Source organism: Protopterus annectens, chromosome 8.part1 (genome assembly GCF_019279795.1).
Source record: "Protopterus annectens isolate FY-2018-M chromosome 8.part1, PAN1.0, whole genome shotgun sequence".
In the NCBI taxonomy this organism is placed as follows: Eukaryota; Metazoa; Chordata; order Ceratodontiformes; family Protopteridae; genus Protopterus; species Protopterus annectens.
The window spans coordinates 253,320,514-253,342,927 of NC_056742.1; the positions used below are offsets into that span (position 1 = coordinate 253,320,514).

Sequence of the window (22,414 nt, forward strand, 5' to 3'; positions counted from 1 at the left end):
TATCAATGATTGTCTCACAGGTGAGACACCATTTAATCCTCCTTTAAATACACTAAGACATTGTGTTGGGATCGTACTGGGATTTGGGCTCAAGGTTGTTTTAGAAAAAGACTGTCCTATATTCCTTGATTAACTGACATACGTGCATTCAGTACAGAATACAGTTTGAGGGAGACTGTTTGCTGCTCAGCATTGAAAAGCAATCTGTTTGGATAAGGAAAAGACTTAAGTTTCTGGAATGAGAGCTGGGACTGTGCTCTCTGCTTAAAGCTTGTGTATTTGGAAATCATAGAATGTGATGAGATTTTGATGAGAGCCGCTCTCTAGAAGGCCACTTAAGGAAAGCCTGGAGGTAAGATTGTGTTTTTTTTTTTTCTGGTTTGACTGTGATATAAAATGACTGTAATTAAAATAAAAAAAGACTGCATATCAAGACTGTGTCTTCTTGACTACACTTTAACTCATTAATACCTATGAGGTGTGGTGTGGATTGTCACACCTTTAACAGACTACACACATCTTGCATTCTAATACATTTTCTGAAAAATAAACTTAAAAAGCATAAGATAAGCAAATATTATTTTGTGAATAATAAGAGCTATTAAAACTGTACAAATAGCAATATTACCTGTAAGAAGTATTCTTTATAGTGATAATAGTTGGTGCATTCATAGGCTTTTCCATAAATACTGAAATGTGTTATAATCACACAATCCCAAATTATATTTTTGTAAACTTTTAATATTTTGAAAACTGTACAACCTAGACATTTATTGTTAGAATATCTTTCTTGTTAACCACACATAAGCTTTCATATGACAACAAGGCATTCCTCAGTAAGTGCATGTTTATTGAGATATTTACTGAAAGCATATGATTAATTATTGTATAATTAATAAAACAAATAATATAATAATATTGGATATCTCTCAAGGTGTGCAACTTACAGAGCAAACAACTAGCCATATTTACAGCATAATGTGATATAAACCAGCACTTGACACAATACAACTCAAAGTCTCTCAGTTATGAAAATATGAACATAAATTTCAAAATATGAATAATAATAAGTGACAAACAAAGGTTAATGTCTTCACATCAGGACATTCTAGACTAACAATCTTAGTGTCATTTTGTTAGTAATTCCTTGCCCTTTCTAATACTGACTATTATTAGCTGGTAAATCACTTAGTTAAAAAACTAGACCCAAAAAAGTCCTGGACACCATAAGTTGTTATGGATATGAACTAAACATATACAAAAAAGACATTTTGGTCTTGACTGAGTTAAAGCCTACCATTACCTTGTAGTGATGAATCCAGCAGCAATGTATGTGGAGACTTATTTCCTGCATGAACTTTAACTGAAGAGTGCTAAGCTCTAGTTACTGGGATAAAGTCACTAAACCATCAAAGTTAAGTTGTAAATTCAGGTTATGGGCATACATTTTCAGGCTCAGGATAGTATCTGGCTGTCTGACTCATGACAAATTTGAAATCTTTGCTAAGGACCATTATTTCCATAGCTGTCTGGGTTGAGAGGTTCAGTACTAGGACTGTCCTGTTTCTTTCTCTTCTTGTTGTGGTTATTGGCATTCCATTGTGTTGGTTCTATCTTTTGTGTTGTCTCCTGGTCCTGGTCTATGTCAGTGGTGGGCTGATGTCCTTATCACTGTTGCAGTATTCATTACATGTCAGATCTCCTACCAAGGATAGCCCATGTCTGGCCAGGATACCAAAGCCTTTGCATTCTCCCAGCATTGTATGTCAGGCATATGCTCTCCGCATAGGTTTCGAGCATAAAGGTGGCATACAAACACTCTATACTCAGAACTTCTTTGATGCCACTCTGAACACCATGGCTTCCTCTCCTCTAGATCATGTTCTATGTCTCTCAGGCTTTCCCTGAGTGTCCCTTTCTGGCAGCAGATTACTTCAGACTCTTGGGTACTTTCCATTATATATCACAGTTATTTTATGATATGAAAATCCCTTTCTTTCTTTTTAGGTCTTGCTCAATCTGCTCCAGACAATCTTCTTTACTTTTCTGTGGTCCTGCGAGATCTATTAGATCAAGGAACCATCCAACCCATTCCAGAATCCTAACAGGGAACAGGATTTTATTCCAGGATGTTTTTTGTTCCAAGAAAAGAGGCATCATGGAAACCTATCCTAGACTTATCCTTTCTGAACACCTTTTTAAATAGTCCTTCTTTTAGGATGCTTTCCCCCCAGCCTGTGTTTCCCCTCTTGCTTCCCCAGGCATTTTTTGTTCTCTATAGACTTAAAAGAAGCCTATCTTCATATTCCCATTCACGTACTCTTCAGGAAGTTTTTATGTTTCTCTGTTTCCTATTTTTATTTTTAGCTCTATACTTTGGTCTTATTACAGCCCCAGGGATATTCACCAAATGTCTAGCCCCTGTGATAGCCACTTGCAGGCTTTGGGGAATCCAGACATTCCCATGTCTTGTAGACCTGATTCTTAGGGCTCCTTCCCAGTCCCAGCTACTTCAGGATTTACACTTTACCGTGCTTCATCTGCACACTTTGGGGTTCACCATCATTCTCAAAAAGTCAGTCTTGACTCCTTCTCAAGACCACATTTTTTTTGACTGCAGAATTCAAACCATTCCAGTGTTGGCCTCTCTTCCATCTCCCATGGTTCTGACACCCTACTTCCAGTATTTGCTCCACCTTTCTCTCATTCCTGCAAGAGAATTTCTCAGAGCCTTATGTTCATGGCATCTACCCATCCACATGATTCCCTTTGGAAGCTTCAAATGAGAAAGCTTCAATGGTACCTCAAAGCGGTTTGGCTCCAGCATTGCCATCCTCTACTTTTCCAGTCCCTTCAATACCCTGTCTCAAACTCATTGTTGGATTCATCAGATCTCCCTAAAGCTTGGCCTGCCTTTTCAGACTCCTTCCACTATTGAAGAGTTTTCCGCAGACACTTCCACTCTGGGTTGGAGCCTCTTCCAACTGTCTGAAGGTTCAGGGTCTCTGGCACCTACATCAGTGGTCAGACTACATCAACATGAAGGAGATAAGGATGCCCATTCCTGCTGTACAGGCCTTTCATTCTGTTTGGAATTCAGGCCCTCTAAAAGTCTTTACAGACAATAACACAGTGATATCATACATCAACAAATGGGGAGGGGGGGGTATAAAGTCTTATTTTTTTTCCAGACTATCTCTTCAGGCCTGGGACTTTGCTATTTGACATCACATAACCCTTAAGGTGGTCTACATTCCTTCAGAACACAGCCTTGTGGCAGAATCCCTCAGGAGGTCCTTGTGAATGGATGCTTCACAGAGAGGTGTTTCTGGATATCATACATTAGTGGGGTATTCCTCAAGTGGAATTTTTTGCCTTCCCTCTGAACAGACAAGTTCCTCAATTCTGTTCCAGAGTCCCAAGTCCTCTGACTAGGAAGGTGGATGTCATATCCTTTTCTTGGAAGGGAATGTTCCTATATGTTTACCTTCCTCTTCCTCTGCTTCCAAGGGTCTTGCACAAGATCATGAAGGCCTCCCCAAGAATCTCTTTTGGCCTAGACAGCACTGGTCTCCTCTTCTGTTTCATTTGGCCAGGGACAATCATCACAAGCTACCTCACTGGATGGATCTTCCCACACAAGATAAGGGGTCTCTACTTCACCTTGACTTGTCCACTCTTCAGTTGATACTTTTGGTGATAGTGTTTTGAGTCCCTTTAGACGCCACTTTTCTGAGGTAGGATTTTCTGGTAATGGATCTCCTGGCCTCCTATAGAACCCTATATACTATCTGGCAAAATGGAAGATTTTTATGCTGTTCTCTTGTTTTGAGGTCAAAAAATATGTTAAAGGCATCTGTCATATCAGGCTCCCAAGAAAACCTATTCACCCTCTTGGGACTTTAATTTTGTCCTTGAAAAGCTAACTCAGGTTCCATTTAAGCTTTAGTTTTTTTGTCCTCCTTGCAACATTGCACCTGGAAGACTGTTTTGTTGATGGCTCTTACTTTGGCAAAGAGAGTTTCTGAACTTCAGGCTGTGATGACGGGTCTTAGACTGCTCAGATATTATTTGTATAAGACAAAGGCTATCTGAAAATTTGAGCAGCTTTTTGTTTCTTTTCATACAAGGACATTGGGTTTGGCAGTTTCTAAGCAAGCAATCTCTTCCTGGATTTCTGTGGCCATGATTTTGCTACTCCTTTCATAATTAACACCTTTCAGCTTTAGTCAGAGATCACTGTACAAGAGCAATAGCCTCTTCTGGTGCTTTCTTCAAGGGTTGTGACACTAGATCCATTCTAGAAGATGCTACTTAGTTCTCTGTCCACACTTTTACTAAACATTATAATTTGAGTGTCATTTCCAGAGTCAGGGTAGGTTTTGTCAAGGTTATCCTTCATGTGTTTGTGAATTGCTCTTCCACACCTTCATCCTCCCATTCTTTACAGTAGCTTTGGTAATCTCCCACATGTTATGAATACTGCAACAGTGCAAGATCTTACCATAATAGTAGATGTCATACTTTTCATTGTTGCAGCATTCAGCCCCTCCCTCCTACCCCCTTTTTTCTCTTTACTATTAAGAACACTCTGATTTCTGAGGCATCTTTTCTTTTTTTGCCCTATTTTTCTTTTTATGTCCTTCCTTCCTGGATGCACATATCCTTCTTTATCTTGGGGTTGCTCTAGTTCTCCAGGGGTACTTTGGTTCTGAGTATTGAGCATGCGAATGTAACCTTAATTTCCTATTCCTGTGGGGGAGCATACACCTGACATATTACACTGGAAGGCTGCAAAGGCTTTGGTATACTGGCCAGATGTTGGACTATTCTTGGAAGATGATCCCACATGTAATGAATATTGCAACAGTGGAAAGTAGGACATCTACTGTTATGGTAAGATCTTACAAACTGTACTTTACCCCTGTTCTATGAAGACTCCTGTTCATGTAGTTCTGTCTGTTCTTGGTTCTGGTACTGGAGTTGGTGGATGGCTATCAGGAACCTAGGCTTGACCTGTCCTTGTGGTGTGGACTGTGTTGGGTCCCAGGTTGCTGGCAGAGTGTTGAGATCTGGAGAGTTTTAGGCTGTTGTCCAAGTTCACCTAGACAGTGATAGGCTAAAATAGAACGGTTAATGGTTGTAGGTGTCACTTCCTTGTTCTTGCTAGGTTTGGTGAAGTCACCTCTGGTTTCTATGTTGGCAAACTTGTCTATTCTCCCCTTTTTATCTTTGGGGTTCATTCCATGCTGTGGAAAGTTGATCCAGGATTCATAGTTTTTCCTGTCATTTTGAACTTTTTTTTTAAGCATCTGTTTATGTTTCACTGCTTTGTCCAGTGTTGTGCATATGGTGCATAGCCTGTGGTCAGATTCTATCCTTGTAGGGATCTTGGCCTGTAACTCCCACAGGGTCCTTTCTATGGTTTTCTGATTCCTTGGATTTTGTATGAACAGCATTTCAAAGTAGCTCAACCTTTTATTTTCACTGAGGTTGTGAAGATAGTTGAAGGTTGCCAGCCTAGCCAGATAGAATTTTGTAGATAATTCTGTCATTTGTAAATATTAATGTAAGCCACAGGTTTGTTCTCTTAAATGTGAAAAGACTGCATATTGAACTGCAAAAATGTAACAGCAGTGCACTCTGCTGTAAGAAAGCTAAGTCAAGCATTTTATGACTGTCTTTGATGTCAAAACTTGGAGCCAGTATGTCTGGATGAAGGAATTCTGCCTATTGTTTTGAGGCCAGAGTTAATGGCTAGAATTTGCATGTATAATTTCTTTTATTGCTCTGGTTCCTGACCAGCTGTAAGATCAAAGGGGCTATTAACCTCTGAGAGTCTGTTAGCCTGGGAAAAAGAAAGAAATGATGCAATCTGAATTGAATCAGTGGCACTGTGTTATCAATTTAAGGACAGAAAGAATGAGAGCATTAGAGCATTTGTCTTGAGAACATCCAACATCACCAGCACTGCCTGTTTCTATATGTAAATAGGATCTTAGACTTTAGTGTTTCTCTTACATATAGCTAGGAAATAGGAAGATTAGACTAGTTTGTTTTTCTGTGATGTCAGAACTTTTCTACGATATTATTTTAAACATTTCTCTGTGATCTCTGAACTCTTGACTAGCACTGTGTAGTAACAAGTATTGTCTTGTGTTTTTATTATTAAATATTTTTAAAGCTTTCAACTGTGGCTGTTTTGTGTAGAGATAAGTTAAGCTCTAAGAGTACATTGCATGTATATAGTGATACTGTACCAAGTCACTCCAAATAAGTCTTGACTATTTGGTCACACTTACTAGTCATAGCTGATTCTATAGTCAAGCACACTGATGTTCCACTCACCAGGCTAAACAAGGAGAAAGTTACTGTCAGCTGCCTGTTGGGGTGCCAGGATCTGCCACATAATGCATGCACTCAGGTCACTCCACAACAAGTACAAATATGACTCTGTCATTGACCATGTTGGTGTGAATGACCTGAGATGTACCTCCCTGGACTACATGAAAAGAGACATGGAGGAGGTCTCCGATCTTGTAGCCCAGGCAGGTATGGCCCTAGCCCTGAGTAGCATCCTACTATCACCCAGAATGATACCACAGTACAAGGACAACATTATTAATTTCATCAATTGGCTAAGCTTCTGGTGTTATTTTAAGGGGATCCAGTATCTGTCTGCCTGGGATGACATGATCAACAGACCACAATGCTTTGCCAGAGATGGCCTGTACCTGTCACCCTTGGGATTCTGGATACTCTGTGTTTTTGGTATATGATATGATATGACATATCAACAAAAAGGGCGGGGGAGTTGCCATAGTCTATTCCAACAATGTTACTATTTCTCACATTAAACATTCTATCCCATCTTTGTCCCCAGCAGAAACACTGGCAGTTAACCTTAAACTAAACAACTATGCCACAATTACTATAGTAGCCACTTACATCCCTCCAGGGGACAATATTCCACTACTGGAAAACATTCTCTCCTATCTCTCCTTAAACATTCCAAATGAAACAATCCTCCTTGGTGACGTAAATATTAATTGGCTAACCTTAAATAACCCAGGTTCCCCATATAATATTAATTTATATGGATTTACCCAGCTAATTACTAAGCCAACACATTTTAACAACACCCACACCACAAATACCCTCATTGATTGGATACTTGTCTCAGCTCCTTCTAAATATCACAATCCAGAAACCCTTGTCGATACTCTGAGTGGCCACTCACTCATAAAAGTGATAAGATATTCAAACCATCTCTCTAAACCATACAGATATATTACTAGACATAATTTCTCCAACTTCAACCCTGAAACATTCAACACTCTCATATCTAGAGTATGCTGGGACTTCCTCACCCAGCTCCCCCTAGATGAAGCTGTCATTGCTTTCAACTCTACTTTTCTGGATATCGTAAACTCATCAGCCCCACCTCGTAAAATTAGGACAAAAGCAACCATATCTCCTTGGCTAACAAAAAACACAAGAACTGTCATGAAATCTAGAGATAAGTCCTGGAAAAAATGGCTTCAAACTAAAGACCCAAATGAACTACAAAGATATAAAGAACAAAGAAACCTGGCCAAAAGGCTTATCAATAAAGACAAAAAAAATAATTCTACTCCAACCCCCCTACAACACTAAAATCTGACCCCAAAAAAATTCTGGAATGCTATCAATCAAATACTTCATCCTGAAAACCCTACCTCACCAAACCCTACCCCAGAAAAGACCAATAGAAACTGCTAACACCTTCAGTTCTTACTTTGTTGAATTGATATCCAAACTCTTTATAGCTCCACTACAACAAACCCCATAAACCAAGCTTCCTTCCCAACAACTACCCCTCCCAAAATCTTCTCCCTGAAGCCCATCTCTACAACATACATTCAAACCCTACCCTCCAAACTAAAACCATGCTCAGTATCTGCTGATAACATCCCATCATACTTTCTTCAGACAGCTTCCCACTCACTTGCCCTTCCCATCTCTATCATCATAAACTGCTCAATCTCTGAATCCAAAGTACCATCCATCTGGAAACATTTATACACCCTACCTATCCACAAAGGTGGTAACTCCACTGAAATCTCTAACTTTAGACTTTTTGCTATCCTCTCCCCTTTGTCAAAAGTTCTTGAAAAATGCATACATACTCAAGTCATGGATCATCTCTCTCAAGAAAACATTCTTACACCAACACAACATGGTTTCTGACCAAAGCATAGCATGTATACTGCACTTCTAGCCTTTCTCAATACTATCTCCCAGGCCAGAGATGACCATAAACTTATCTCCTGCCTCTTCCTTAATCTCTCAAAGGCCTTTGATACTGTTTCTCACTCTCTACTATTAAACAAACTGTCTAACCTAAACTTCTCTCCTGATACAGTGGCATGGTTTGAAAGCTACCTAAAAGATAGATTTCAGTCGCTAAAATTGGACACTGCTTTATCTACTTCCCTTCCAATACAAATGGGAGTCCCACAAGGATCCATTCTAGGGCCACTACTTTTCAACATCTTCACAAACTTGCTCTGTACCTCCTGCTCACTTTCCTCTATTATCCAATATGCTGATGACTCTACAGTCATAACAATAGCTAACTCTCCCTCTGAACTCTTATCAGCTACCCAGTAATCCTTTAACTCAGTAGAAACATGGCTATCAAACAACAAACTCATCCTCAACCCTAAGAAAAAAAACTCCTACTTTTCCTCCCTAAAACATCCAACCTTATAAAATCCTCTTTTACTATCCAGTCACTCAATAAGACTCCTATTGTAGTTGAACCTAGCTCAAAACTCCTTGGAATCACAACCAATGATCAACTAAAATTTGACCTCCACATAAATAACTGTATCAAGAAAACTCACCTTAAATTAGGTTTACTTTATAGAAATAAATGATTTCTCACCCAGGAAGCTAGAATAACCCTCACTCATGCCTACCTTCTTCTCTGCCTAACATATTGCTCACAAATCCTTACTAACCTTAACTCCTCTCTCCTCACTAGAATTAAGACCACATACCACAAAGTAGCGAGATTTGCAACTCAACTATCCTATAGATCTCACCACTGTCTCTCTCTAAGATATTTAAACTGGCTTGAGTTGCCCCACCTGCTCCTTCTCTCCCAGCTCCAAACCATACACACAATTCTCTATCAGCCATCTTTCTGTCCAGCCTTACACACCATCATCTCTCACTATACTCCTTCAAGAAGTCTCCGCAGCTCTTCCCAAGACCTCTTAAAAATCTATAAGCCAAAATCTAAAGCAGGGTGTAGCCTATACAGCTACCACCTTTCAGTCGAATGGAACAAACTTCCCCTTGAAATTTGAATGCTCACACATCCCAAACAATTTAAACTAACTCTAAAAGAATATTTCAACAGGAAGTGGATCTGCCAATGCTCAAACCCACCTTGAAAACCCTCTACTTCACTTCACTAATCAATAGCTTTCCCCTCTCTCTGATACTTTTACTGCATCCTGTTTGATTTAATTGTAAAATTAACATTCCACTCCTATGTTGCTCTTTTATACTAAGTACTACTTTTAAAAATGCTCTGACTATAATCTTCCTATTTTTTATATTTTTCTATATATAAAACTAGTATTTATGACAAAATGTAATCTGTATACTCTCAAAAATGCTCTTGTAGTCTGCTAGCTGATTGCCTTATTCCACCTGTATAATACCTATAATAATGACTAAATGTTATATCTATTTACTGGAGCTTTTCTCCCCGGGTCTCTGCTGAAAAGGGGCTTCAGCTCAGTCAGACATTCCCGGTCAACAAATGTAAAATAAATAAATAAATAAATGATGTGATTGCAGATAATTTTTGGGAATGCACACATTTTGTTTTTATTTGTTTTGTATTACACGGCTATTCTAGTATTTTATGGGTCTATATTAGAACATTGAAGTTTCAGAACTTCGAATGTTCTAATATCGAACCCTATTCAGCGAACGCTGAAAATAGCGAAGCTGCAGACAACCGAATTTTTTCCCAAGGAAAGAATTCGGTTGTCAGTTTCTGTCGCTTCGCTATTTTCAGTGCTTTGGTGGAACGTTACGGGTCAGGTTCAGGTAAGTGTGCGATTGTGTGGACGTGAGGATTAGGGAACGGGTCAGGTAAGTGTGTGATTGTGTGGACGTGAGGGTTAGGGCAGTTTAGGTGAGTTAGGGTTAGGGCGTGGGTGAGGTGAGTGTGCGATAGTGATGAACCTTAGGGTTAGGGTTTGGGTTAAGGTAAGTGGATAGTTAGTGGTGTATGTACAGTTTAGTGTAGGGTTAGATGTAAGATTTTAGGTATATGTTTGTGGATTGCTGTTTGTTTGGTGTGCTTGTGTTGTGTGTATATGTTTCGGAACAGCAAATTTTTTCCCTAGGAAAAAATTCGCTGTTCTGAATGTTCGATGTTGTCATCGTTCACTGAATTGGGTTCGATATTAGAACATTCGAAGTTCTGAAACTTTGATGTTCTAATATAGACCCTATTTTATACACTGGTTGCATGTTATAGCATTTAGAACTAGTTAGGGAGTTCTGCTCATCTAAATGAACTGCAAGTGACACTGTGTTAGGCTCATTCAATATATCCCTTTTCTTCAAACAGCAAAGTCTTTGCATGGGGATACCATTGCTAAATCATACAAGTGTCAAGAATGTTAAACATCTGATTCATTTATGAAGACCTGACTTCTTTATTACTGGATAGTACAGCATATATATGTACCAAGGGTACTGCATTTTGTATTAATAATGGCCACATGATTCACTAAGTGTGTGGCTAGCTCAGTTGGTGGAGCATGACACTGTTGCACTAAGGATGGTGGATACAAGCCCCATACTTGGCAAATCCCTTGAATGGGAGGTTGGCACAATGGTTAAGGTGTTTACCTTACAGACACAAGGTGTAGGGTTTGATTCTTACATGGGATAATTTGCTAGGCTTAAAATAACACACACGGGCAATTAGCCTGGTACTAATCTGTGCACCTATGAACCTAAGACTCCTTGAGCCATAATCCCTTGACAGTAAAGTAAAGTAGATGATTGAACATGGGCACATCAAAAAAACTGCCAGCACTGTGGGTGAAATGTGTATTATGGCATTTTTTTGCAGCTCTACATGTTCAAGCTTTGTCCACACCACCTACTTACTTCTCTATATTAACTTTGTGATTGCACACTTGTGAGGACAAGGGAAACTACTGGTAAAGGTGAAATGGATTGCACAACTGCACTCTCCTTTTCCAGTCAATGTATGTAAATCCAGTGTGGGAGTTGTAATTTTGTGGAGCTATATAGTATCTTGGAGACAGCATTCATCGGATTACCATTCAATGAATGGTAGATTTCTGTAGTCCAGTTTTATAATTTTTTCCTTGGCCTGTACTCTCTATATTACCCGAATCTGTACTCCTCAGCCGTCTCCACAGCACTGAAGTTGAAATAGTGAGAATTCCTCTGACACAGATTTGGTTAGTGGCCAAAGCCATGGAGCAATTGACCAGGGAGGGATGGGAGTGAATGGCTGATACTGGCTTACCCATTCAGAGGAGAGGGCATTGGCAAGATCATGCCACAACAGTTACCCTAGATATTTATCAATCTATACCTACCCACATTCTCATGTTGGATGGCTCATTGTCTTTTTGCTCAGTTGTAAGTATTACAATAAAAAATTAATTTGGTATTTTTACATAATACATAACATTTTCTAATTTCCTTATTTTCCAATAATAAATTGTGCTACTGGTTCTTCTTATGTTCCCCAAATATATATGAATAATTCATAGATTTGTAGGTTGTTACTAGACTAATGACCAATAAGGCCCTTACAAGCCTAGCTGTGCACCCCAAAGCATTTGGGTCCCAAGTATCACGGGGACATGTTAGAAAGCAGATAGCTAAGAATTTGTAGTGGGGTGTTAATTAGAATACTTTTCTTATTGATGGGTTTTTCCATAAGGGACATGGGGGCTGGCCTGGGGGTAAATTCAAAATTTCCCATCCAATTGTCAGGATTTTATTTGAATAGGATCAGGGATGAACTCTGTTTTACATGGATTGGGAACCTATTCCATAGTGCAGGGATGCTTTGGGACACACATCTGTCTCTCCTGCATGTTCTGTTTTTGTCACAAGTGAAGTTCAGATCCTTGGATCTAGTTTTTGTGGTGCTGTTTGTTTTGTGCATGTGCAACAGCTCCACCTGGTCTGGGTCTGAGGAAGCCTTGTAGTACAGACAAAGATCCCCTGTCAGCAGTCTAAAAAGGCTGAATACAGAGACAGAGCCATTAGGTGATCAATGTAGAGCAGGGTATTCATACCCTGAATTCTCATGGTAAAAAATCCTTTGTGGGCATTCCAACGGTTGCAAGTGTCTGGTTAGATACATGCCAAAGGGGGCACTGTATTCAATAATAGTCTGATAAGGGATGAGTAGAGTGGTACTATAACTTCTTTGGACCTGGATGACATACCCTTACCTATACGTTGGGAGACATTATTTTTTTATTATCCTGTCTTATTTTAAAAGGTTGCTTTGTCTAGACAGACAAGTTTTACTTTTTTGCCATGTCATAGCCTTTGTTCTCCTCTGCATGTAGACTTTCTTTTTTAACTTATCACGTCATTTACCTCTTTTTTTACCAAGGTATTTGTTTCTTCTTCTTCTTCTTCCCATGTCCTCTTGTTTATTATATAAGACTTCTCATCACAGCTTTTCTACTATCTTCACTTCCTTTTCTCTTCAATGTTACTTGTCACTCTATTTCCTAACTAATTGAATTGAAGTAAGCCATCCTATAGCTCTGGGTTTTGTTTTTCCTTATGGAGCATCCTAGCAGTATTCCAGGGATGGTGAACCACAGCATATGTTCATCACTGTTGCACACTGACTTCTCACTTCAGTTTCTTTCAGACCATTTCCACTGAAAACTACCATTTGAAGGATTTTCACTTCAGCGTTTAAGTCCTTCTTTTCTGCTAGCATTCATCTTTCAGAAATGTGTTGGTCAATTCCTCTCCCTTCTTATCCTGAGTGTTGCCCCCTCCCATTTCTCAGATGGCTTTGTACATACAGGAAGATATGAAGTTGCCACGTCTTAAAGGCACAGTAGTCTCTATGTATTTATCAATAGGTTTAACAAACATACAACTGAACCAAATGTCTTCATAGATCAAATATTTATTTTGATAGGAGATAAGGACGTGCTGTCTCCTTCTGCACCTGATTTCCTTAAATCACTGCCTGGAAAGCTTACTTAAGAGAAATAAATGCATAAACTTTCACCGTGAGGGATTAACTTTCATGATAAACCAACAAACTGATTACCCTCAGCGCAATACTATTTACACATGATAGACGGTACTTGTAATATAGAAAAGTAAGACTATTTTGGAATAACTTGAAAGGCTGGATATAAAATTTATAAAGAAAAGTAAAGAATTTACCAAGATCTTGGGTAAACAGCCAAATTAAAATAATATTTTACACACAAAATAACCTGGCTAATGTTGCTTATTGTCTAAGATGCTACATCAGCAGCTGACAATGCATCCTTATACTGGAGTGCATCAACTAGCATGATTAATTAAGGGTTATTTGTCCTTTATTGACCAGTCTAGTCACACTAGACTAGTGACCTCTCTTCAGGGGAGACCTGGTATGGTATTTATATTACTTGGGGTAATTTGGCCACTGCACTGGGGGAACTTCCCCTAACCTCTTCAATAGATGCCATTGGATCTTCTACATCTACCTAAGCTAACACCAACTCAAGCAGATGGGACCTCAGTTTAACATTTCATCTGAAGGATGACACACTCAGGAGTGCAGTACCCCCTTCCTCCAATGCTGCCCTGCAGTGTCAGCAATCCAGTCATTTGAAGTGGGAATAAAACCCACAGCCTTCATGTATTCCCACACCAAAGATGATTGTGCTACCTATTGTGCCACTGGAACTGCTAATAGTTAATTATGCAGAATACAGTATTAGGGATTAAGAGAAAGTCTGTTAATTGGAGCCATTCACAACCACTGTGCAAATATAAGCCCATGATTTTACTTATCTTGACTTACATGGTTTGGGTCCTCCTACAGGAAGGAGCTGTTAATGCCATTTCTGCCATGTAGATCTATCTGCTCAGCAGGTGGGGGGGCTGTTAGTTTTCCTGGGGTTTTGTCTGGAGTATAAATCCCTTTTCTTAACATCCTCCTTAGCTCTGGAGTTTGCTGCCATATCTATTATGGTATGAGCCTTCAGTGAAGCCATTTATAAGGTCTTTTAAGACTTCTTATAGGTTCATAGGCTTATAGGTAGGTAATCGGCTATCGGCCCAGGGCCTAAATAAGCTTAGCCAACAAGGTTCCCTGGCTTATGCCACCCAAGAAAGTTAGTTTCCTGTGACCCTGTCAAGCAGAGCCACAGAAGTGATACTCGGGGTATATTTCCTATTTCCCATCCACTCACCAAGATTTTTCTTGAAGAGTGCTATTGAGGAACTTTGCTTGACATAGATGGGTTGCTTATTCCAGAGTATAGGAAGTTTCTGGGACAAGAATCTATCCCTCCAGCATGTCCTGTTTATTGTGGTGACAAGGTTTAAGTCCCTAGAGCGTGTAGCTTGGAGGGATTGGGATTTCTTTAGATGTAGCATGTCCAACAGCTCTGGGTTTAACATAGTTTTATATGTTGGGCAGAGATCTCCTTGGAGTAGGCAATATGCTAGAGTAAAGGTGGAGTTTTTTGAGATGGTCAGTGTAGTGCATCTGTTTGAGGCCAGTAATCCTGTTTGTGAGGTACGTCTGTGGCCTTTCCAGCTGCTGCAGATGTCTTGTGAGATACATTCCAAAAGGGGCTTGTACTCTATAATGGGTCTAATGAGTGCCGAGTAGAGGGGAACAATGACCTCTTTTTTCCTGGATGAGAACCCTTTTGTGATGAGGTGTGCCACATAAAAGGATTTCCTGGCTACTGTGGCAATGTGATTACCAAAGGAGAGACTACTGTTCACCTGGGTCCCAAGGTCTCTTATCACACATTCAGCATTAAGTAGACTGCTGTTTATGTGGTAGATCATGTGTACAGAGTTTTTACCAAAGGGGATGACAATGCACTTTTTTGACATTGAGCTTGAGGCCATGCCTCTGACACCAGGCATCTGTCTCAGTGAGGCCCTTCTGTAGGATGTCCACATCATTTGGGGACTCGACTATGGTTCCTAGTTTGCAGTCATCTGTGAACTTCATTAGCCAGAGACCTTCTGTGTTGGCCTGTACTTCTGAGAAGTAAATACCAAACAGGAGAGGTCCCAGGACTGAACCCTGTGGTACTCCACTTGTCACTGGTTTGAAGTCAGATTTGGAGTCTCCAACTTTTACAGTGTGGGTTCTGTCAGTGAGCCAGTTGGCAACCCATCTTGTGACATAGGGATTTATACCTAGTTTAGTGAGTTTAGCTATAATTCCAGAATGGGGGATGGTGTTGAAAGCCTTGGCGAGGTCAAGATAGGCTGTGCGAACCAACTTACCCTTGTCTACGGCTTTGGTGACTGTCTCAAAGAAGTCGATCAGGTTCAGAAGACATTATCTGCCTTTCACAAACCCGAACTGGGGGGGGTCAAGAGTTTGGAAGTTACCATTGTCTTTGTTTATGAGTTCCATGATGATACATTTCATAACCTTGCAGACCAGGCTTGTCAGGCTAATAGGGCGATAGTTCCCAGGATCAGTGGTGGCTCCACCTTTGTGGAGTGGGATAACTGTTGCTGTGCACCATTCAGTGGGCACAAAGCCTGATGTAAGAGAATGATTGAACATGGTGCTTAGGTGGGGAGCCACTTCGTTCTGAAGTTTGTGTAAAATGCAGCCTGAGATGTTGTCCAGTCCCATGGATGCTGTGTTTTTGGTTTTAGAGAGTGCAGCTTTTACCTGCATATATGAGATTACAGGGACTCTGCATTCTTCCTGTATAGATATGAGCCCTTTAGGGGGTGAAAGGGAGGTAAAGTTAGCACACTCAACCTATTTGCCAGGATGTTGGCAATATCAGTTGGTTCTGTAATTTTCGTGCCGTTGTGCTGTAACTCAGAGCAGATCGGGGTATTGCCATTGAGATTCTTGACATAGCTATAGAATGGTTTGTGGGTGCCTTTAGAATCAGTGGTGATTTTGTTTTCCTAGCTAGCTTTGGAGGATCTTATAAGAGATCTCAGCTTTTTACTGAGGCTGACCAGGGAGCTCCTCCACTCATGGGATTTTCCTCTGTCTTACAACAATCTCTTCCTTCTGTTGTAGAGTTTGTTTATGGCAGGGGGACCATCAGATTGGCTTCCTTTTTTTGGAAGATAGCATCTTGTTTCTGTTTGGGATCATACGATCCATGCACTCGTGTAAGTGCTTATAGAGTGCATTTGTGTATGATTCAGCAGTTGTAACTGTATTGTCCATTTGCATGGGTGTCATGAAGTTCACAACTTCTATCTTAAGAAGCATGAAGTTGGCTTTGGAGAAAATTTTTACCATGGTTTCCTTAATGGTGGGTGGGGGTGGGATGTGGATATCTAAGGAGATTAGCTTATGGTCGGATCTGACCAATGAGGAGTTGACTTCAGGTGTGGAACACCGGTCACTCATGTTGGTAATGACTAGGTCTAGGATATTGTTGCCCCATGTGGGGGTGTGAATAAGTTGATCCAGGGCATTGGAATTTATGAATTCCAGAAAGCATTGAGCATAGGAGTTGGTACATGAGTAGTTTTCCCAGTTAATAGTCGGGTAGTTGAAATCGCCCATTATTAGGGTGCTTGGTTGAACCCTAATATTTTCCAGTATATCAGGAAAAGATGAGTGGGAATCCTGGGCCATAGTGGGGGATCTGTAGCATGCTACAATTTGGATTGCAGTTTTGCCCAGAGTTAGTTGCACTTGGATAACCTTGGATGCATTATGCTGTGCAGCTAGCCTAGAGGTGTGGATATCCTTAATGAATATGGACACACATCTGCCTTTGGTGTTCTGGTCCAGGTTAGATAGCCGAAAGGTGTGGTATGAGTTATACCCTGGTGATCCAGGGGTGGTCTCTAGAGCCTTGAACCAGGTCTCAGTCACTGCACAGATATGGATGTTCTCCATTTTAAGGAGTGCCTTGAGTGAGTGCATTTTGAGATTTAGACTTCTAGCATTGAGTAGCTTTACCCTCAGTTTTTGCTTGCCTGTTCCTGTTACAGCGGTGAATTTGTCATTTGAACCTTGCCTAAAAAAGCACTATAGGGGCGGCAAGACCCTTAGCCAGTATCCAGAATCCCAGGGGTGACAGGTGCAGGCCATCTCTGGCAAAGCATCATGGTCTGTTGACCATGTCGTCCCAGGCAGACAGATACTGGATCCCCTTAGAATGACATCAGAAGCTTAGCCAATTGTTGAAGTCAATCATTTTGTCCTTGTACTGTGGTATAATTCTGGGTGATGGCAGGATGCTACTCAGGGCTAGGGTCATACCTGCCTGGGCTACAAGATTGGAGCGCTCTTCCATGTCTCTTTTCATGTAGTCCAGGGAGGTACATCTCAGGTAGTTCACACCAACATGGACAATGACAGAGTCATATTTGTTCTTGCTGTGGAGTGACCTGAGTGCATGGGTTATGTGGCGGGTGCCAGCTGACAGTAACCTTTTCCTTGTTTAGCCTGGTGAGTAGGACATCAGTGTGCCTGACTATAGAGTCACCTATGACTAGTGTGTTGGGTACATTGTTTTACCTTATGGGCTGTGGTTTATTGTCACACTGAGTCTGTGGGCTATGTGTTGTTTGGGTTGTGTTGGGAGGTGGAGGTTGCTTGCATTTCTGCTTTGGAGGTCCCTGTTGCTTGAGCAGATTTTTATTGAGAGTTGCTGTGAATGTTTTTGTGTTTCTTTCTTTTTTTCTTTTATAGCACATACTTTTCATGTGATCCATTGTGATACATGCAACCCAGTTTTATATCTACTCTTTGCTATCTTATCATGTTACTTTATGGTTGCCTACTTTTCATTAATTACAGGATGCTTACTTCTATATTGTTTACTGTTGAACATATGCTTAGGATTGGTAAATTTGATTTAGTTTGAATTAATTTAAATGAAAAATCAAAATAATTTAGATTATGGCCAAGGCATGCAAAGTAGTGCATCTGCAGTCAAAATCAGTTATGATAAATTGGGTAGTTTGACATGAAACACAATGAGCAACAGGAAGGGATGCTCAAGAGGGAGAGTGATAGGTAACAACAGAACCTAGGGATGCTTAAACCAACTATTATATGGTTTACTATCAAAATTTCACACCTGCAACATGCAAGTGTTCATATTTATGACCCAAAATGTCGGAAATCAGATCTATTAACATAAACATGATTGAAAGAGGTATTTCATGAAAGTCAACATCTCAGGAAAGTCGATTTTACTGAAAATACTACACTTCTGCTCATGAGCAACTAACATTTTTGCAGGGGGGTAAGCCTCCCTGCACCCCCCACATCCCCTGCTACTTATATATACAAAGTCCAAGATTGCACTACAGTGAGAGAAAGGTACATTTCATGATCCTCACTATAGTGCGATCTGCATTCAAAATGTTGAATCTACAACAGCGAATGCTAGTGTGCATTTACTGTTGTGAGTTCAGTATTTTTTTTTTTATTTTCAAATGTTGAACTACGGTATTCAGTGTTTCCATTTCAGATGTAGTCTAATCACCCTTTTGATAGTAAGCCCTATTATACAACAGCATGACGATAATATCACAGTTTCTAGGAATGGTTTCAATGTATCTGAATTACACTGAATGTATTTTAATTCAAACACACTTCGAGCTTTTTAAAAAAGGGTTGCCCTTTATGCCTAATAATACTATTGATGTAACTGATATTTATTTTTATTTATTTATTTATTTATTTTACATTTGTTGACCGGGATAGTCTGACTGGATGCATGTCCATTTTCAGCGGAGGCCCGGGGAGAAAAGATCCAAGGGTAAGCAGATACAGCATTACATAATACCAGCATTACATATTACAAACAGACTATTTACAGAGATTACATAAGTAAGCAAGTTAAACAAGTTCCACAGGTTACAGTTAGTCCTGAGCACAAGTCAGGATTAAATTAAATTCCACAGTAAACTGGTTAACAGATTTTACACATTCGACTTAGCCAGGCTTGATACATTGACATAGCCAGTTAAGTGACAAATGTTGTTTGAGTCTAGTTTTAAATTGACCTAAGGTGGAAAGTAAGGTAATAACAGCTGGAAGAGAGTTCCAGGATCTACTTACAGAGTTTGCAAAGAGAGAATCACCGGCTGTGTTATTAATTTTGCTAGTCTGAATTAGTAGTTTGTTAGAGGATCGAAGCGGTCTAGGATTGTTATAGGGGGTGATAAAATTTTTAAGTGCAGGAGTATTGTCCGGATTATAGAGGATTTTATAGGTCATAATCAGTTGGTTATACTGGATTAGGCTAGGTAGTTCAAGCCAACCAAGCTGATTTAGATTGATGCAATGATGTGTCCTAAAAGGCAGCCCAGTGGCAAACCTGGCAATGTGGTTGTAGCAAATTGAGAGTTTGTTAAGGACAGTCTTGTTCAAATTCGAGAGTAGAGGGGATGCATACAGAAGGGTTGAAAGAAGGTGAGAGCGAGCTATGGCAGTTTTAGCTGGAGGGATTAGGAAGGCTTTTATTCTGTAAAGTGACACTAGTTTTTATTGATGGTTTTGATAGTTTGGTTAACATGTAGGTCAAATTTGAGATTATTGTCTATGATGACACCTAATAGTTTTGTAGATGGGTCAGGGGAGATTATTGTGCCATCATTTGATTTTATGGTAAAGGTGAAAGCAGTAGACCTACGTGTTGGTGAAAATAACAGCATTTTAGTTTTTGGGATTTAGGATCAGACGATGTTCAGAAAGCCAGTTTTCTATTGTATTAAAGGTGGTCTGGGTAGCTGACCATAACTCTACTGGAGATGTGGCTGAGCAAATCAGAGTAGAGTCATCAGCATATTGGATACAGCTGACTTTTGGGATGACAGTATAAAGGTTGTTAATGAAGATGGAGAACAGCAAGGGCCCTAGTATAGAGCCTTGTGGTACTCCGAGGGTGTTAGGTAGAAGGTTAGAGAGTTTGTTCTGCCAGAGGACAGCCTGCTGTTGACCATTCAGGTAGGATTGAAACCATTGGAGGGCTCCAGTATCTAGACAGAATGTTTGCAGGGTGTGGATTAAAAGTTGGTGATCAACCATATCGAATGCCTTGGAAAGATCCAAAAAGAGGGCTGAGGATATGTAATTATTGTTGCGATTATGGTTTATGGTGTTAGTAAAGGCTAGGAGGGCTGAAAAAGTGCTGTGATGAGGATGGAAGCCATGCTGAGTGTCTGCCATAAGGCGATTTTGGATTAGGTGGTGCATGAGTTGTCTATGAATACATTTTTCCATAACCTTTGCAAGTGGAGAGAGTATAGCTATTGGCCTATAATTGGAGAATTCAGTAGAATTTTTTATTTTATTTTAGAGTTAAAATGTTTACTAGGAAGCTGAATTTTCCTATTATATTAGACTAACACAGTGAGAATTTGATTATGGAGGGTAACTGTGTCAGGAAAAGTATTTACAATCCCTCACAACATTCTGCTGTTGGAATGTTTGAAAATTATGCGAAAGTCACACAATGAATTTTTATAAATCTAAAAAATGTTTTGGCTGCAAAAATATAACTCGAAAAGAAAAAAATACATTAAATGGGTTAGTTAACAATTGGGAAATCAAGATAATGAAACCAGAGAACGGTAGAGGCCTGGTATTGATGAGTAGTATTGATTATTCGAGTCTATGTTAAATCATCAAATGCTTAAAAAAGCGAATGATGATTTATCAAACCCATGTAAACGAAAGCTTACAATCTCGACCGCTTAGAACAGCAATTTTTTATTCATGGGAAAAAATCATCCCCCCACCCTACTTAAATATACCAACTCTGAGATTGCACTACAGTCACGAAAATGGAAAAATAACGGAAGTGGCTGAGCGACTTCTTTCCCAGGGAAAGAATTTGCTTATATGCCATTTTGCTATTTTGCCTTTTTGTACTTTCAAGTTCGATCAAGATGCATTCAAAAGAATGCGTCTTTGATCATTTAATAGGATCCCGATTATTCATGTGCAGTATTTCAGTTGTTGAATAACACTGGACAATATAGCAATATACTGTATACAGAAAAATAGACACTATGTTGTATTATTTATTAACACAGCAAAGTATTTCCTATGAGGTATACAATTTTCTTAGAGTGGAAGAACCCATTGTGCCCTTAATTTTCAGTACTCACAAGATACATAAGAACATTTGACACCTGCTGGACTGAAAACCAACTTTTTAGTACATTTTTTACAGGAAAGTCGAACAGTTTTACATGAAGTTCCCCTGCATGATACAGCACTCCTGGGCTGTCCTAGGCAACTTCAAACCAGTATATTATGATAGCATTATATTTTCTGCCATTGATATAGTAGACCTGTTTTCAGTTATACCTCACTGAGGTCTACAATGGTTTGAGAAAGCATTGATATACAGATGACATTAGGTCACGTGGATATTATACTTAACATCAATTTTATATATTATGAAAGAGCATACTACAGGCAGATAAGTGGGGTAGCTATGGAAACTGCCTGCACCTGTCTCTTTGACAACCTTGCATTATGGTACTGGGAAAGGGTATATATTTGTCTTCTGTTTTTATAACAAACACAGGCTTTATCAGCGTTACCTGGATGACATCTTTATCTTGGGGTAAGGAAGAGAAAAAGAATTATATGAATTCTTAGCATACATCAATATCATGGTGCCTTTTCTTAAGTTTACCTACGATATTTCAAGAACTGATATTAATTACCTAGATGTGTTTACTGAAAATGATTTTGCATGCAAAAAAAATTAAATCAAATGTATACCATAATCCCACCCTTTTTAATATATAGCTGTAATACAACAACAATCATCCAATGCACCACAAAAAAGCCTTATTATTGGACAATTTGTTAGGCTATCAGGACTGGTGTCAGAGGATGAAGTCTTAGCTATTAACATAGAAAAAGCAATAAATATGTTTCTGGATCGGAGTTACCCCCACAACTTTTACATGATATAAAGAGACACATTTTAAAATACAGCCCTACCAAGCACAAACCAGTTTGGGGTATTGGTTTGGACAGAGCTGATACCATTCTCCCTAATAACAGTGGATTTAATAAAGTATTGTCCAAAGAAACAAATCCTTAAACAGTTGTTGAAGTAGAACTGGAAAGATTTTTCATGTTATGATGGTGTAATACATTGGTAAA

At 39.6% G+C, this 22,414-nt stretch overlaps 1 protein-coding gene across 1 annotated transcript in view; it reads left to right on the forward strand.

Annotated features, from left to right (window-relative positions):
* CPNE7 (copine 7) overlaps positions 1 to 22,414 on the forward strand; it is a 2,789,522-nt gene that overhangs the window by 220,856 nt on the left and 2,546,252 nt on the right. The window lies entirely within an intron of this gene.